The sequence below is a fragment of the Thalassophryne amazonica genome, chromosome 15, assembly GCF_902500255.1.
Source record: "Thalassophryne amazonica chromosome 15, fThaAma1.1, whole genome shotgun sequence".
In the NCBI taxonomy this organism is placed as follows: domain Eukaryota; kingdom Metazoa; phylum Chordata; class Actinopteri; order Batrachoidiformes; family Batrachoididae; genus Thalassophryne; species Thalassophryne amazonica.
The window spans coordinates 5,944,789-5,958,325 of record NC_047117.1 but is presented as its reverse complement, the minus strand read 5'-3'; the positions used below and the strand labels follow the sequence as shown (position 1 = coordinate 5,958,325).

The window sequence follows — 13,537 nt, the reverse complement described above, 5'->3', positions numbered from 1 at the left end:
CCATTCCAATTAGCACCTTTTCAACAAAAGGTGTTTATTAAAAAGCATGAAGGAGTCTTAAACCACACACACTCTGTGTTCTTCACTTCGTGTCTGACGAGTCAGAGAGGAAGAGACAAGAATTCAAAACTGTCAGTGTTTGTCACATAGCTCTGTGGAAAAAATTATGGAATTGCCACAGTTTAGATACTCTGTCAGAAATATATCAGTTATAACACAAACCTGCTCACTTACTGAACAGCTTCATCACACACACCTTTAAAAAACTGATAATGACTTTTTTTTTTTTAAACTGTAAATGAGTCTGGAGTTAAAGGAGAGCACTTCAAGACCTTAACAAGCTCCGACCACAGAGCTGTCAATTAAAACAACAATCAATCAATCAAGTTTTATTTCTAAAGTGCTTTACAACAACCAAAGTTGATCAAAGTGCCGCACACAGTTAAAAACAACCATAAGGTAAAACATATACATCTAAAATATACAACCCCTGGCAAAAATTATGGAATCACCGGCCTCGGAGGATGTTCATTCAGTTGTTTAATTTTGTAGAAAAAAAGCAGATCACAGACATGACACAAAACTAAAGTCATTTCAAATGGCAACTCTCTGGTTTTAAGAAACACTATAAGAAATCAGGAAAAAATATTCTGGCAGTCAGTAACGGTTACTTTTTTAGACCAAGCAGAGGGAAAAAAATATGGAATCACACAATTCTGAGGAAAAAATTATGGAATCATGAAAAACAAAACAACGCTCCAACACATCACTAGTATTTTGTTGCACCACCTCTGGCTTTTATAACAGCTTGCAGTCTCTGAGGCATGGACTTAATGAGTGACAAACAGTACTCTTCATCAATCTGGCTCCAACTTTCTCTGATTGCTGTTGCCAGATCAGCTTTGCAGGTTGGAGCCTTGTCATGGACCATTTTCTTCAACTTCCACCAAAGATTTTCAATTGGATTAAGATCCAGACTATTTGCAGGCCATGACATTGACCCTATGTGTCTTTTTGCAAGGAATGTTTTCAGTTTTTGCTCTATGGCAAGATGCATTATCATCTTGAAAAATGATTTCATCATTCCCAAACATCCTTTCAATTGATGGGATAAGAAAAGTGTCCAAAATATCAACGTAAACTTGTGCATTTATTGATGATGTAATGACAGCCATCTCCCCAGTGCCTTTACCTGACATGCAGCCCCATATCATCAATGACTGTGGAAATTTACATGTTCTCTTCAGGCAGTCATCTTTATAAATCTCATTGGAACGGCACCAAACAAAAGTTCCAGCATCATCACCTTGCCCAATGCAGATTTGAGATTCATCACTGAATATGACTTTCATCCAGTCATCCACAGTCCATGACTGCTTTTCCTTAGCCCATTGTAACCTTGTTTTTTCTGTTTAGGTGTTAATGATGGCTTTCGTTTAGCTTTTCTGTATGTAAATCCCATTTCCTTTAGGCGGTTTCTTACAGTTCGGTCACAGACGTTGACTCCAGTTTCCTCCAATTTGTTCCTCATTTGTTTTGTTGTGCATTTTCGATTTTTGAGACATATTACTTTAAGTTTTTTGTCTTGACGCTTTGATGGCTTCCTTGGTCTACCAGTATGTTTGCCTTTAACAACCTTCCCATGTTGTTTGTATTTGGTCCAGAGTTTAGACACAGCTGACTGTGAACAACAAACATCTTTTGCAACATTGCGTGATGATTTACCCTCTTTTAAGAGTTTGATAATCCTCTCCTTTGTTTCAATTGACATCTCTCGTGTTGGAGCCATGATTCATGTCAGTCCACTTGGTGCAACAGCTCTCCAAGGTGTGATCACTCCTTTTTAGATGCAGACTAACGAGCAGATCTGATTTGATGCAGGTGTTAGTTTTGGGGATGAAAATTTACAGGGTGATTCCATAATTGTTTCCTCAGAATTGAGTGATTCCATATTTTTTCCTCTGCTTGGTCTAAAAAAGTAACCGTTACTGACTGCCACAATTATTTTTCCTGATTTCTTATAGTGTTTCTTAAAGCCAGAAAGTTGCCATTTGAAATGACTTTAGTTTTGTGTCATGTCTGTGATCTGCTTTTTTTCTACAAAATTAAACAACTGAATGAACATCCTCCGAGGCCGGTGATTCCATAATTATTGCCAGGGATTGTATTAAAGTTGTCGATTTCCAGGGAGTCACAGCTCTATGTGTCAAAGGCCAATTGAAACAAATGCGTTTTCAGCCTGGCTTTGAACAGGGGCAGGGATGAGATGGAGCGTAACTCCAGAGGAAGAGAGTTCCAGAGTCTAGGACCGGACCTGCCACGGCAAAGGCACGATCGCCCCACTGTCTATACCTCGACCTTGGAACCACCAGCAAGTGTTGGTCTGAAGAGCGCAAGGCTCTGCTGGGCTGGTGAGGGGTCAAAATGTCACTGAGGTAAGTCGGTGCGAGATCATGGATTGAACTAAAGGTGAACAAGAGTTTAAATTGAATTCGGAACTGAACTGGGAGCCAATGGAGGGAGTAAAGAACTGGTGTGATACGGTCGTATTTGCGAGTGCTGGTGAGGAGGCAAGCAGCCGCATTCTGCACCAGTTGCAGACGATAGAGGCTTGACTAAGTCCAGTGTATAGAGCATTACAATAGTCCAGACGTGAACTGACAAAAGCATGGATGGAAAAGATGCAAAATTTAAAATGGGAAATACATCAAAGAAACAGGAGTAACTGCAAGAAACCCTCTGAACCAAACTGGATTTATTGAAAGTACACTCAAATCAGAAAACATTGGGACAGCATTTCATGTGGTTCTACCTGGTTCAGGGACAATAATCTTATGGTATAACTGAAAAAAGGAGAGGTGATGGTCTAGTAGTTAAGGCAATGGGCTTGAGACCAGAAGATCCTCGGTTCAAATCCCAGCCTGACTGGAAAATCACAAAAGGCCCTTGGGCAAGGTCTTTAATCCCTCTGATGTAGATGGAAAAATCCATTTACCAAAACTGGAAATGTTCAAATACAGATTCTGCTCCGAATGGAGCAACTGAAGGAAAAATAAAAAAAATTAAAATCTGGTTTGAAGTCCTGCTCCCAAGTGCCTTTTGTCAATTCTTCTCTGTTCCGCTCCACCATGAGGCAGTTTTAACAAATGATGCAACAAACAAAAGCTGCATGATGCAGTTTCTCCAGTAACAGCCACAGAAGCCTCGAACCCCTTCAGATTTGTTGTGTCTTGGTGGCTTCCCTCATTAGTCTCCTTCTTCCACGATCACTGGACTTTGTTTCTGTGCAATAACTGTGCTGAGTGTGTGTTGAAAGAAAATGAAGGATTTTTTTCCACAGTAGATGTCCTTTTGTTTGATTGGCTAATCACGTGATCGTCACATGATCACCTGCTGTTCCTTCTGGCCGTTTAGTCTAATTGTACCAGTCAGAATGAAGACAGTAAAGGTGGGATTTTGACCTTTGACCCCAGTGACACTGACCCCAATTATTGACGTCTGATAAATTCAATGACACCCGAGTCTTTTCGGAACCCACCTTCAAATATGTGGAAGGTTTGGTGCCAATTGGAGTGAAAAACCTAAATTTTAACCTTTGACCTTTGGTAAATTCCAGAACCCACTGAAGTGTGTGTCAGGTTTAGTGGACATCAGAGTGAAACATCATAATGTTGATCTTTGATCCCATTGACCTTGACCTCTGCCCAAACAAACCCATGGAGGGCAATTCTGAGGTCAGCCTACATGAACACAATTGTCGGTGATTGACCCCAGCAACTCAGAGAAGTGCAACAAATAAACAAAGTACGGCACAGCAATATTTCCACTCACCATGTTTTTTTTTTGTTTAATTTTCATGTTTTCTCAGTTTGTCTTCCAGCTGCAGTAACACGATGTGGCCACAAGGAGGCGCCACTCTCCACCATGCTGGCTCAGCACTGCTCCACATAAGGGCCTCGTCTCCTCCTGGTCCAGTCCGAGAGGTGAGTCAACAGAACCGTCAATGCTGCAGCGTCACCGTGGTGACAGTGACCCGGAGAGGACATCTAGTGTCCGTTAGCTCCCGTTTCCTCTGGACTCCATCCTCCTTCTCTCCTCTCTGAGTCTGCGGCCTGCAGGCGAGATGATGTGATGACCTCTGTGACGTGTAACGTCTCTGCCTCTCTCACCAACTCCAGCAGCGGCCAGATTACATCCAACCTTAAAATAAAATTCCCAGATTTCTCCCCCTGTCCTCTTTGTCTTCCCTTCTCCTCCCCCATCCTGTCATCTTTTTTCCCCTCTGGTTAAATCCCTCCCTCCCTCAGTCTCCAGCACTTGACCATCAACCCATCCTCCTCCTCCTCCTCCTCTCTCACAGCCTCGTCCAGTCCATTCTACATTCCGCCGTACTGTCACACCATTTTTACTCCAGGAACTCTTCGGAACACCAAAAACCACCATGGAAAAAGCCCTCAGCTGTCAGCTGAAACACAAAAACATGAAATACAGAAACATTCCAAGAGCTGGAACTTTATAACAACGGGAAAAGCTCTTTGGTCACACACTTTGCAAAAGTAGCAGCAGATCCTCTTTAAACCTGCATCAAAGTTTTCTGGGAATTACTGGATTTTCAGATGTGGTTGTGACATCAATATGTTGGCATGAAATGATGTGTATATTAAAAAAAAAAAAAAAATCATTCAAAGCTAAGCGTGGTTCTTGTTATCATATTGACGCTAACCACATCCCTAAAGGTTAGCGTCAGTCGAAGACTGTGAGGAATCGGTAAATTGGGTCAAAGTGGTTCAAGGTTCTTCTAGGTTCTTCCGCCTCTGGCAATTTAATCAAATTAAATTCAATTTAAACTATTTTCTGGCTTAGTTTGAAACCACCTGAAAATAAAATGTCTACTTTAAACAAAGTCGAAAACTCGTATAAAAGAAGTTTAAATACATGTTTGTAATTTTCTCAGTCAATTCTCAAATTTTCTATTTTTCTTAATCCTCTGAGGTGCTTGGAGCAGTTTACACCAAGCTTGCTGTGTGCACATGGGGTGACCCCAGAACCGGTTTAACAAAAGTCAGGGTCACTGGGGTCAAACATTGTAAAAATGGTTTAAATGTAATCCTCACCTACAGCTACGAACTTTGGGAAAAGACTGAAAGAAAAAGGTTGTGGATACAAGCTGCATAAATGAGATTTCTCCGTTGGGCATCTGGTTTTACACTCCTGGACAGGGTGAGATGCTCAACTATGCAGGAGGGACTCTGAGTAGAGCCGCTGCTTCTTTGCATCAAAAGGAGTCTGCTGAGGTGGTTTGGACATCTGGTGAGGATGCCCCCTGCTGGTCTCCCTAGGAAGGTCTTCCAGACCCCAGGGAAGATCCAGAACATGCTGAAGAGTTTATATTTCCCATCTGGCTTGGGAACACAGTGAAGTGTGGGATGAGCTGCGTGGTCTGCTGTCCCCCCCACAACTCGGACCCAGATAAGCTGCAGAAAATGATTTAATGAAATTCACATTGACAAATTAGTATCTTGGATTTCATCCTTGGACACCTAAAAATAATACGTTCATCCCTGAATTTACGAGGATCCAGACCATCACTGCCCTGAAACAAGCCCCGCCCCCTTACAGGCGGCTGATAAATGACTTTTAATAAGTCTGTATCACTTTGACGTATTGCTCCTCGTCCTTCGGCTGCAGCAGCGGAGAGCTACTGAAATTTTTATTTAGCAGATGAATACACCTGAATCAAATCCCCCATAATGCGTGCGCGGCCAAAATGTGCTTCTTGATAGTCATCGTGGCAGTTTTGATTTCCTGCGTGCACGTTGCAGCTCTTATCAGTATGCCACGTGCACGCCCACCTAAAGCTTTTGGGAGCCGGGAAGCTCCGCTGATTAGATAACAGACAAAGCCGCATCTCTTTAAGGAACATGTGAAAGCGAAAATAAAGGCGATGCTCCCTGAGGACTTACAGAGAACCAAGAGAGAAGAGGAGGAGGGACGCGATCAAGGAAGTTCTGGTTTTACACCACGTCCGTTGTTACCACCAGAATTATTCAAAAATTACTGAATTGATCATTTGATATCAGTTAAATTTCAGAGTGGATGGAGCTGGTGGAGCTAAGAAATTATTCGGTCCAGTTGGTAATATAAACCATCATATTTAGAACATAGCTACAAGAATGGGAGGAGTTACTGTGGCATGTTTACTCAAAAACCAATTATGCTTTTTTTAATTTTTTATTTATTTATTTATTTTTTTTATTAAAGCAATGTTGGGAGTTAATCATTTACTCCAATCAAGGGACAGACACCAAGACATTTTAAAACATTTTATGTTGTGAGATTTCAAAGAAACAAATTTTCAAGGAACAATATAAAACTATAGATTAAACATCTGGCTGGCTTAGAATAGATAAAAGGTTTGGGCAGGTTATAATAATAGGAGGAGACTTTGTAAAAAGGGTTCGATCATTGAATTTTGAGGTGACAAGAATTTTTAGTAGGACTATGTGAACTAATGAACATGTTTCACAACATTTCATGATATTATTATTTTGTGGAAATCAAGCATTACAGCTGAAGGTGCATCTGGACAAAATTAAAGCACATAAAAAATTCCAAGATAAAAGGTTTTCATCCATAAACATATTTTCATGAAATGTTTTAGAAAAATTAATTCAGAATAACTGCAATTAAGTTTTGGGATGGATACTGTGAAAAAGTTAGCGCAAAGAAATCAACTTTTTTTCTTTTTTAAGAAGGATTACACAAAATGATTTCAGTTTCACACACAAAAAGTTTAAAACTAAAAGGTTTATGAATAGCCACACAAAAGGTTCTTTACATTTTGAAGAGCAAAGGCAGAAAATTTTGAAATAATGTTCAGTGAAATTAGCTAATAATTCATCAACATTTTCCAAACAAACTAACAAACATGGGCTGAATTTTCAAAAGACAGCAGTGTCATTTTTGGTTGAGAATGAATTCATTTTTCCTGATGGAACAAAAGGATATTTATAAACGCACAGCTGCCACCGCAGGTCTGTTAGGTGAAGATGATCTGCAGCATATTTAAATACTTTACCATGGCAACAGGCGCTATGATTAGGGCCAAGAAGGCAAAACTGCTGCAACACAGGGCACTGAAATGATACAAATTAAGGGAACTCTGGACGGTTGCCAAGGAGATGAAAGAGGCGGAGAGGTCAAAGTCCATCCTAAACACACCTTAAAGCGAGTTCAGCTGCAGCGGAGTGGGCGGGTGGGGGGAACGCCACCGTGAACCTGCTGAGATGGTTGATGACAGATCACAATCCCTTCACATGACCACGTGTGCACGTTCGGTGTGTTAGCCTGCACTGTGCACTGTTGTGACGCTGCGTTCACATGTTGGCGGTGTGCGGCAGACGGTAAACCGGATGTTCCACTGCTTCCAAAGAAAGGTCAACAGAAAATTCTGCCGGCACTGGCTCTGAAAGTTAACCAACTTCAACTTTTCTCGTTTAACTAACAAGGACAAACCTGACGTGAAGAATTATTTTCGTGCAGATAAATGCGGTTTTGTAGTCGATAAAAAATGACTGATGCGACATTATAGAAAGAAATGTAACCGTAATGCCAAAAAAGTTGATTTTTGATTCTGATTTCATAAACCACCGTCTGCCACTGTAAAGATCAGAAGGACGGTGGTTCTACTCTCAACATGTGACTAAGACATGATGCTTGCTTTCAGGTTTCCCACCAGACTCCAACACCACCACGCAGGAAAAATACATGGCACAGGACAGAAAAACACAAAAACAACAAGAGTAAATCGACTTCAGTCACATTCACTTTTATTTATTGTTCCTCTGTAAGGTACTGCAATAATAACAACAATAATATAAAAACTAAAAACTTTTTTTTTTACATCATCAAATTGACAAATTCATCTAAAAATGACATTATGGCTTTGTGAGAACTGCAGGGCTGAGCTGTGGGTGTTCAAGCACTTTGAAAGTCTTTAAAAGGTGATCGTTATGAAGATCCCACATTATAACAGATTTTAATATTAATTCTTGAAAAACTAAAAGATAATATTCACCAGGGCAGAAGTAATGAGTCAAATTGTTAGCAGGATTACTAATTTCTCATCAATTACAGTTTGGTTTGAAATTATTAAGTGTACGCATATCACGCTAAAGATGCAAAGTATTAATACTATTTTGACCCTCCACTTCCTGCTCTACAGTAAAAGTGGTCCATGAGTTTGGTAGTGGACAAGATTTCATCTGAAAGTTCAAGGAGCATTTATGAAAAAGGAAAAAATAAAATAAAAGGTTTCCAGGGACTGTGAAGACTCAGCAGTGTATTTGATCCCATTTTGTTAATGCCACTAACAAACAGTAATTACAGAATTTTTTAAATAAAAGCAAGTTTTCTTAAAAAAAACAAAAACAAAAAAAAAACAAAGACAATTTCATCAAAACTTGGTGTAGAAAATAAATTTACAGTTTGGTGGTGATGCAAATCTACATCAGTAGGTCTTATTTTATCCATTGTTTTAGCATCCTTTATGACATCACAAACACCTGAAGGGCAGAAAAAAGGCAGAATTCCAGTGGTTCTCCTCTTCTTACCAATAATTAACCTGATAAATTAATGTACTCCGAGTGACCTACTAGTTTGCTCTCCATTCAAAATGAATGAATTAAAGAAGAAATGTTTCACTTCCATTTTTTTATGCCTTTACGTTAGGGTGACCATATTTTGATTAAGGGAACTCTGGACTGTTTTTGATTACCAAAAACCAGGACACTCGGCCCGGCAATGAGATACTCGAATGCCGGGCAATATCATGGCCGAATGAAAAACAATAAAAACCAGGACATTCTCATCACTTTCTAAAAAAAACAACCCAGGATGGCCAGGACAGGCCATGTTGTTTGGTCACCCTACTTTACGTAAAAGATCTTAGATGTCTCTCTCCTATGCACACAAAAAGCTAATTTCTCAAGAAATTTTGTTCAGAAATTGGTTACAGTCTACATTAGTGAGCATCCATCCACCTGGCAGGTGTGGCAGATCAGAACGCTGATTAAACAGCATGATTATTGCACAGATGTGCTGTGGACTGTCACAATAAAAGTCACATGAAAAAAACAAACAAACAAAAAGCAATGTGCACCCGTGAGAAATCTACATCAGCACGGGGATAAAATGTGAACTCCTCCTCACAGAAAGGATGTGAGCACTGGTGGATCTGAACCCAAGACTTACTTCCTGTGATGTAAATGCACAAACCACTATGTGACATTATTCTCATGAAGAGCAGAGTTCTTCTAAATAATATGGGACCTTCATTTCACGCAGCTGAACACAGTTTCTCTTCTGTTCGTTAAATTATTTGATGTCCTGAATAAATCTGACCTTTTTTGATGCTTTGATTTGATGATGTTTCATCATCTTTTCTCCTCAGCTGTAAATCTGAGCCCAAAGCAGAGACCTGCAGTGAGTCAGTCGTGTCAACAGGATAGAATCTGAACACATCTGACCTCCACCCACATGCTGCCTGCTCCTCATTCCTCATGGAAAAGACAAAGTGCTAAAAAAACAGTGGCACTTTGGGAAAGGAGAGAAAAAAAAAAAAAAACTTTGTTAAACAGTCAAGAAGTTGTAAAATATTCAAAGCACAGTAAAAGCAGGATTTTGTTCAGGCACTCATTAAATTTACTTAATTGTGACCCTTTTTTGTTTTGTTTTTTTTTTCACCCTCAGATCCAGGATACGTCCACACGAAGGGAGCTGAAACTAAAAACTTTAACAACTGCGAGAAAACGTGCTGCTGTGCAAACGACTTCATCATGTGTGAAAACAACACAGCAATGAAGCTTTGAACAAGTTTACAGTCAAATATCTGTTCTGCCAAAAAATAACAATACAATCAAATTTAGATTTATAAAAATGCATTTTTTTTCCACTATAATTTAAAAAACATGATACTGTTCAAGCAGGACTCACTGTAGAAGAACCATTAGCATTGTCTTTGTGTCAACAGGCAACATTTACAAAATAAGACAGCCTGCCGTCGTTACCACGTTGACAGAACTTCCAGTTCTCTGCGTGGTAATACTGCAAACACACACGTGGTGTTGCAATACCTGCTCTAACTGCATGGACTCAGCTGAAACCCAACAATAATGGCCAGATCTTTGAGCTATAAACATTATAGATGGGTTTTATCCACACATCTGGGAGTATGCACTGATCAATAACACTGCAGAATGCACATCACAAATACTGCTTTGAGCCCTGGATGGCAATCACCCAGGCAGACAACTGATCCATCTCAACTTCTCTAAAGTAACCATCTACCTGCCACAGCCAGGTAAAATGTAGGCATGTCCTTGGCTTTCTCCAACCACTGCGGTCCTCACCACTAATGCACCTATCCAGAGAAACGCACATGCCCAAAACGCTGTAGCTGATGTTCCCTCGCCATGCAAGTGATATTCATCTGAGTCTCCCTTAGTAAACATTGTTTGACACAAAGTCATTCCAGCAGTGTCCAAGAATCCTCCAAACAAACCTGGTAACAAAGACAGCATCGCCTTTGGTCACAGGTTAGAGTCAAAATCTCACAACCATACAGTACGTGGAGAAGCACAGACACTCAGCTTCTCAAGTGCTGCAATCATGGAGTCCAAGAGTTCTACAAAGATCACAACATCATCTGCAAAGTTAAAGGTCAGTAAACCTTTCCTCAGTGACACAGGCATGAAAGCCATTGTTGTCCACAGCCAGTCCATGGCAGCACTGAACAGAGTAGGAGCCAGAAGACAACCCTGAGGAGCACCAGAATTCACAGGGAAGAAGTCAGAGACTCTGCCGCGGCTCCACAGCATACAGCAGGAGCTGAGCAGAGGTTTAATATTTTAACAGCTGAGTCTCATGTTCTGCACTCTGAATATACTTTACTTAACTCAGGAAGGAGGTACAGGGTTCCTCTTTGTAAATATAATCAATATAAATATTCATTTATTGCATTATCAGTGAAGCTCATAAATCAGCAGATAGTTCAGGGAAGATAGCTTAAGGGTATGTATTGCGGAATTTGCACAAAGATGTTAATAATGTTGTGTATTTATATTTTATCCTTTGACTTACTGTGTTGTTGTTTTTAATGTATGGGTGCTATGTACTGGATGTGTTGTTGTGTAGCAGACTCTGTCCAAGGAAAATTTCTCCTTAGGGAGACAAATAAAGACACTTTGACTTTGACTTAACCATCTGAGATTCAGCAAATAGACTGTGCCCTGCTGTTGCTGATTTCAAATAAGAAATTCTACCATTTTACTATTGTTCAGACATTTGACTGTAGGAGAAGATCTGGCACAATGGGCACAAAGGTGCACCAAATGTTTCCTGCGTGTGAACCAAGTTTTCAAATTCAGCTCTGGGTGGACGTAGTCTTCTGGAACAACGGTTACTGTGGATGAAAAGGTGAGTGAGATCAACACTTTGCAGCTAATGAACAGACAGTGCATCTGGAAAGTATTCACAGTGCTTCATTTTTCCACATTTTATGATGTTACAGCCTTATTCCAAAATGGTTGAAGCTCATTTTTTTTCTTCAAAATTTTACACACAATACCCCATAATGACAATGTGAAAGTTTTTTGTCGTTGTTAATATTTTACAAATTTATAAAAAAAAAAACCTCAAGAAATCACATGTACATAAGTATTCACAGCCTTTACTATGAAACTCCTGTTTCCACTCATCATCCTTGAGATGTTTCTACAGCTTAATCTGAGTCCACCTGTGGTAAATTCAGTTGATTGGACATGATTTGGAAAGACACACACCTGTCTACATATAAGGTCCCACAGTTGACAGTCAGAACACAAACCAAGCATGAAGTCAAAGGAATTGTCTGTAGACCTCAGAGACAGGATTGCCTCGAGGCACAAAATTTGGGGAAGGGTACAGAAACATTTCTGCTGATTTCACGCTCCCAATGAGCACAGTGGCTTCCATCATCTGTAAATGGAAGAAAGTCCTTCCTAGAGCTGTCCGCCCGTCTAAACTGAGCGATCAGGGGAGAAGGTCAAGGAGGTGACCAAGAACCCGATGGTCACTCTGTCAGAGCTCCAGCATTCCTCTGTGGAGAGAGGAGAACCTTCCAGAACGACAACCATCTCTGTGGCAATCCTGCAATCAGGCCTATATGGTTTAGTGGCCAGACAGAAACCACTACTTAGTAAAAGGCACATGGCAGCCCACCTGGAGTTTGACAAAGGGCACCTGAAGGACTCTCAGACCATGAGAAACAAAATTCTCTGGTCTGATGAGACAAAGATTGAACTCTTTGGCATCACATTTGGAGGAAACCAGGCACCATCCCTACAGTGAAGCATGGTGGTGGCAGCATCATACTGTGGAGATGTTTTTCAGCAGCAGGAACTGGGAGACTAGTCAGGATTGAGGGAAGGATGTATGCAGCAAAGTACAGAAACACCCTGGATGAAAACCTGCTCCAGAGTGCTCTTGACCTCAGACTAGGGCGACGGTTCATCTTTCAACAGGACAATGACCCTAAACACACAGCCAAGATATCAAAGGAGTGCCTTCAGGACAACTCTGTGAATGTCCTTGAGTGGCCCAGCCAGAGCCCAGACCTGAATCTGATTGAACATCCCTGGAGAGATCTGAAAATGTTTGTGCACCAACGCTCCCCATCCAACCTGATGGCGCTTGAGAGGTGCTGCAAAGAGGAATGGACCAAACTGCCCAAAGATAGGTGCACCAAGCTTGTGGCATCATATTGAAGAAGACTTGAGGCTGTAATTGCTGCCAAACGTGCATCAACAAAGTATTGAGCAAAGGCCATGAATACTTATGTACACGTGATTTCTTAGTTTTATATTTTTAATAAATTTGCAAAAGTTTCAAAAAAAAACTTTTCATGTTGTCATTATGGGGTGTTGTGAGTAGAATTTTGAGGGGAAAAAATGAATTTACTCCATTTAGGAACATGGCTGTAACATAACAAATTGTGGAAAAAGTGAAGCGCTGTGAACACTTTTTGGATGCACTGTAAATACACAGACCACATACCTGCTCCTCACACACAGAATACATATAATAATAAACAGTCAGATAGCCTAAAAACAAGCCCTCATACTGCAAAATAAAATAAATAGAAACGATACATATGAACAGCCTCACACTTCAAAACACATCTCTTCTGTCTTTTAATAAGTTCTAAATTTGTCCCAACTTTAAAGAGGAGTCCAATATCACAGGAAAATGCTTGTTATATTCCCATTATCTTTTAAAAGTTTAAGATGCACTTTGTCTTCCTGTTTGGCTAGAGCCAAACATAGCCTGTCGTTGAAATTAACAATGACTTTGGAGATACTAAATGTCATTTTGGAAAGATATATTAATATTATTATTATTATTATTATTATTATGGTGATCTCCCATTGATGATTTTTGGCCCCAATTTCTGATGTCAAAACTGAGGAAACTGGGCCAGACCTTTTTTTTTTTTAATAGG

The 13,537-nt window shown here is 40.2% G+C and overlaps 1 long non-coding RNA gene across 1 annotated transcript; it reads right to left on the bottom strand.

The window, feature by feature from the left end:
- Positions 1–4,111: 4,111 nt before the first annotated feature.
- LOC117527025 lies at positions 4,112–10,986 on the bottom strand. Its single transcript, XR_004565411.1, has 2 exons — positions 9,403–10,986; positions 4,112–4,465 (listed from the first exon to the last, which is right to left on the bottom strand). It is a non-coding gene; the product is annotated as an uncharacterized LOC117527025 (long non-coding RNA).
- Positions 10,987–13,537: the final 2,551 nt, after the last annotated feature.